Source organism: Opisthorchis viverrini, assembly GCF_000715545.1.
Source record: "Opisthorchis viverrini unplaced genomic scaffold opera_v5_23, whole genome shotgun sequence".
In the NCBI taxonomy this organism is placed as follows: Eukaryota; Metazoa; Platyhelminthes; class Trematoda; order Opisthorchiida; family Opisthorchiidae; genus Opisthorchis; species Opisthorchis viverrini.
Genome location: NW_008751679.1, coordinates 1,669,741 through 1,675,740, shown reverse-complemented (window position 1 = coordinate 1,675,740; position 6,000 = coordinate 1,669,741).

Sequence of the window (6,000 nt, the reverse complement as noted above, 5' to 3'; positions counted from 1 at the left end):
GATACAGAAGAATTTTGGGAGGAAGGCCTCTTGCGTGTGAGGCTCACGTTCACCGAGTATACCAGAACAGTGAAGGCATCAATACACAGTGCCCAAACAAAAGCAGAAACCGACGTTTGAGAAGGTGGAGCTCTTTGAGTGGGGTTCCAGGATTCTGAAGACAAGACCTACTCAAATAACTGAAAATGGGCCACACCTTTAGATGGCATTTGGCTCAGATTCCATTTTTGTTCCCCCTAGGCTATTGTGAAACGAGACGCACGACGGATGGTTCAAATACCTAAAGGATTTGAATTAAGCACGAACCAATCTCTAATCGGCTGTTGGCTCATTCAAACCGCACGGCCAATACTGGCTGGTGTTCCAAGCCTCTGATTGGGCAGTCATCAGTTCTACGAGGATCGATAACCACTTAGACAGAATTGTCTGACTTATCACACACGCAATATGACTAGGTCAATAGATAGTTAGGACAACATTTGTACCTAGTGTTTGAGAAAAGTTTGGTACGTAATCGGCAATTGCCTAATTTGAATCGCTCCGTTGCGCGAACCGGTCGGTGGCGACATATTTCCATGGTCAGTAGCCCGAAACCGCTACCAAAATGGCCTCATAGCCGAATTCTTCACATTCAGTTGATGTGACTGATTTGGGGATGAAAAACCATGTGTGGTGGAAGTTATCAGGATCTGATTACGTCTGTTCTATAATCCAGTCTGACACAAAAACTATACCAAAACTGATAACCATTAGCTTCTCACAATTATGACATTTAGACTGTTAGACTGGTTTTGAATGGTTCCGGTTGTCTGTTTCTTGGTATCCCCTCTTATCCATCTCAGTTCTTTTGTGGTCCACCTTCCTTGTTTTGCTGTGACATTATTCACCTGTCTTTTATGGTTTGTTCAAACTTTGCATGATCACCGTGGCCATGGGTCACAGCTGATACTTGGGCGCCGCGTATCTTTAGTTGGCTGTGTCTGATTCGTTTGTCTGAGGTCGTTTAGACGTCCTTGTTCCTCTTAAATTTGGATTACTTTTTACACCTTGAGCATGGTTGGTGACGTAAAAACAGTTGTATTCTAGTTTTGGACTCATCGAAACAAGCCACTCTACTATGCCAGCCGATAAGCATGTTCAGTCGCAAAATGGTTTGAGTAAGTCAGCGTCTGGTCCAAACAAAATTCAAACCGAGTGTTGCCAGATTCGGTGTAAACGAAATGTCAGAACACACCTAGACGCTTGTGAGATCCCAACATCATCGCATGATGGACTTCATCTTCAACCATGTTCACGAACCGTTGATTCAGTCGTGGGTGTCTTTTCTGTTGGTTACCAGATCACTGGATTTGAGCCCGGCGCAGGAAATATTAAAAGCACACTATTATTTTATGGAACCGAAACTTTATTTAGCTTTTAAGTGTAGTTGGATACACACGGCCGTCGACTGGAATGACTCAGATCCCAACGTTTTAGTTCGGCAGTGGAACTGATCAAGACGCTTGTGTATCCGAGCTCCCTCCTGGTCGTTACCGGCACTATCACGAAATATGATAATTACGTTCCATGGTAAGCCTGACAACTTCATACTGAGATAGTTTACTATTGAATCAGCCCAAATGGAATGAGCTCGGATGGAATAATCGATTAGAGTGTATGTTGGCTTTTCCTTCCGTAAGAGTATACGTCAGACGCGGTAACATACCTGTAAAGCTTACGTTGAGCAGTTACTTAGGGTAGTACATACGGCAGTCTCTCACACAAACATTCAAACCATCTGGATGTGCATTTTTGACGAACAGTGGCGTTTTTACGAACATTTTCCCTAAAACTATAGACAGCTGCACAAAAACATTGAGTAGAATGACCACTCAGAATCCTTAATTAACTGGAAAAAGGTGCTGATTACCTGTGTGAGACAAATGCTGCAATGTAAGTAGAATGAAGGTGAATACATAATTATCCGGTTCACTACTACGTCATTACGTCTTGGAAGATGATGTGAGCTCGGTGCCGCTGTCCATTTTGGTCACTTGCAAAGAGAATTAAAGATTTTGACTTAAGACATAAAAAAGATGACGTGACAGAAAAGAAAGTTTCCTCATTAGGCATGGGAAAACCAGTCTTTGCACTGAACCTACTCATAAGGTTTCTGTTGACGAGTGTCATAAACGAGAATTCCCGTCGGGATTCATGTGACTCTTTCGTTACAACCAAATAATTGTGAAGATCTTCAGATGGTTCCTTAGGATGTGTGGAAAAAAATGCACTCGTGCAGGTTTGTGACAGCGGTTCCACTGGTTCAAAGTTCAAGTGGTGCCTGATATCGTCTGGCATGCTCTTGGCGAAAAGAAGGAAGTGTTAAATGTCCACCGCTAGACGAATACCACTAGTGAAAGAGGCGTCTCTTCAGATAAAATAATTGACGGATAGGATATTCTAGAAAGTCAGCTTCGATATTCGTTTGAAACCTCCGTTAACTAACTGGCACAATGTGCGGTCAGCCCCCCCCCCCCCGTGGGCTCAGTCCAAGATTTGTTCAGAAAGGGGGAAGTTAGAATTACTGTACGAGTCAGAGTGAAAAGAAGGACCATCATTTTAAGTGTTCTTTTCGTCTAGTGAGTAAGAAGTATGAGGCTATGTTGCCAGCGGTGCGTCATAGTAAGTGAAGCAACACGGCAAATACGACTGATGGCGTGGTAAATGGCAGTCTTTCGGTTCAGCAGTCTGAAGAAGACAAATGACCACTTAAGAACGTATTGGTTGTCTATCCAACGAGGAATGCGTTTACACCCAAGTCTCGAGTTTAGTAACCCCAAAATTTCATGAAAATATACTGCTTTATCTCGGGACAACCGAAACGGACGAGACGGGCTAGACCATACGACCCAACTTATTGATCGAGTTTGTCGGTCGTTCAAGTAACCGACTGGTTTCGAGCATTGCATGCCTTGTAGCAATTCAACTGTGATTATGTTGTCAGGACAAGAGGGAGAGAAAGAGAGAAAATGCCGGCTGTTTAGAGCTGTTACCAAAATCACCTAATAACATAGCTGAAAGTGAAGTGACCCTGATTCGACTTCCCCTTTTTCTGGGTCACACTGTATGATTCCTTTGCCAGGGCATCACTAAAGTCATGTGGTGAGGTGTCCTGATTGGGAAGAACAGCTTCGTTTGCCAACAAACAAATGAATGGATAAATTGGACTGAAGACTGGTGTTTCATTAATTACCGCAAAAAACAATTTGATGGTGCACTGTAATCCGAGCACGGTTGAGTAGGGGTTCGAGGGTTCCAGAAGATCGTGATGATGGCTTGGCTATCTCCAATTTCCAGAGTTGCCAAAGCACAGTCCGAGAAATTGAAACTTGTTTCTCTCTGGCCTGCGTTTGCAAAGTACGCACAAGCCATACGGTAGTTTACAGATGGCTCTGGGACGGACGGATCCAAGCACTGCGGGTCAAAGATTTCCAGCAGTCTATACTGCAGCTCAACACTTATTTGAAACACGAATTTCGATACTCAGGTACACTTGTTTGCTCGCCAGGCTTTGTATTCGGAGAACCAGTCAACTCACCTGCCGTGTTGAAATATTACAATTTCCAACCTACACCGATTGTACTCCTGGATATCGGCAAAAAATTGGTGATTCAGTTAATAAGACTTCACTAGGCTTAGTCCTAGGGAATCTTGCGTTGGCCAGTCTATAAGACAGAGCAAATTTGGTACTCAAGTGATCCTCGGTAGGCTCTCCGGCCACCGAGAAATCCTCGAAGTAAGGAGATATTTTCAGACCTTTCCACACCAGCAAACAGTAGTCTTTCCAATTCTGACATTCAACTGCTTTTGAAGACCTAAAACTTATCCGAACACCAGGTTACCATTATCGTCTTGCATTGGGTCAGTACTTACATTTCATTAGTTTTGTCTCCACCACCTAGACAAGGTCATGTGCTGAACTCAGATGCCCTAAATCTGCACTCGCCTGACGGAAATCAAAGCTAAAATGGAGGACAATCAAGTTCTCAGTCCTGTATTGAAGCAAAGCATCAAAAAGCTGGTTTCACTGACATCAGTGAAAGTCCGCTGACAGAGTACAAAGACCCCCTTTCTCTGCAAGGTCTGTTAAGCTTCATTTTCCGCTGCTGTCCACCTGGGCAAATCCACTCTGTTTGGCTAGCATGAGTGTGCTGAACCACATAACCTGGAGGAGGCAAAACTGTAAGTGAGGGTGAGCGGACATATGGTATTTGGAGACCATCACCATCAGCAGCATGACATCAATGTTCACCACCGAGGCATGAGTTTAATGTTAGACGTAAGAATCATGGTTGCACGTGGGCTGAGATGCTGTCAGGACGCCCACACCTAGACAGGAGGACGATTAGGGTCCTCAACCAAAGCCTTTGGCTCAAAAGCCTAGCCGCAAGGTAGCGGTGTTTGGCGGGTGCCAACACCAACCTGGAGGACCACGAGACTGTGCTTGTCAGACCTCTAACCATTGACCAACTTGGTATGGGAGACTCGCGGGGACACCCCCAATACAGCTCAGTGGGTGGCAGAGATACACAAACCGTCAAACTACGGTAAGGTCCAGTCTCTTCAGGAATCGAGAATAAATGCTGATGGATCATTCAAATCGGCCAAGAACGACAGGTACCACACGAACCGACGCTGCCGGCTACGCCGTCCTCTAGAATGAGGGCAAGCATACGATTAACACAATAACCGTATTGAGCATTCGTAATCCACTACTCATAAGGTTGCTGAAAATCCGTCGACAACCTTGTGAGTAGTGCATTACAAATATATACATGTGTCGCGATATCTCGAATGTCGTACCAATTGAAACATGAAACGGCCTGGTGCAGCACATTCCATTGCCCGGAAACATCACAAACGAGAGATTCAGCTGGGTTCCAGGTGAGTCTTTCGAAAAACCAAATAAGTTTGCAAATGAGTGTATATTCGTATCGGACATTGTCTGTAGCACATCAAGCAAACAGTGGTGAAGCTATGACGAGAGAACTCAGACTAGTTGCTACTGTTTTAGTGTATCCGCTGCTCAACATGTCAAACACAGTAGTTGGATCACATAATCCGACGAGGTGCACGATAGTTGTTACCGGAATACGATAACAAATAATACCAAAGCAAAATTTTGACATAACATATTCGGTTGGAGAATATCATGAAAGTGAGATTCAGTCGAGCTTTTTGTCGACACCAGTGTCAATTGCAAGGAGTACAGCTTTGTGTATGGATTGTGCGAATACTAGTTCATGTACGGAAGGCACATTGTCGTAAGAGTGAGGTCAAACTTGCGCAGTGGGCGCAAGTAAAATTGATTGACAGTAGACTGGCCTAGCGGATACACTGTGTCGTACCGCGGATAAAGTGTGCCGCACCGTTCATCCCACTTTGACCACACGCCTACGAAGACGTTTGTTCCACGTTTGTGGCTGTGTACACGTGAGTTTGTGTGTGTGAGGGGGAGGTGCATCCCTGCGTCCGCATTACAGCCTTCGCCTGAAAACCAGTTCGTTCATCGTCGGCATGTTTCTTCACCGCCTTGGTGTCATTGTTTTTCACTATTCCTATTTCACCGATCATTTAACCGAAGCAAACAAAACAAAACACCGTCCATTTGACTGTAGTTTTCTTAATGTGTATAAACGGATTTGTAAATCAGTATATAGTTCACGTTTTACAAGTGAGCTGAAAGTTGGCGCATGCAACTGTGACTCGATACCTTTAAAGTGTCGTTCGACGATGCGTTCGGCTAGTTAAGCTGTTCTAGAAACCGCTCCCTCATGAGATGTGTTGCAGGCATAAGAACCTGCTTCATACTACTGATGTGGTAGGTCCCTCTCTTCCCGAAAAGATATCGCCGTTCCCCCAGTTGAGGACTGTTCCCGAAAGTCTAGGACTGACGATCGATAAGTTAGTTAGAACAATATGACTCTCCACTCAAAAACCATTATCTTATAAGGCTATTTT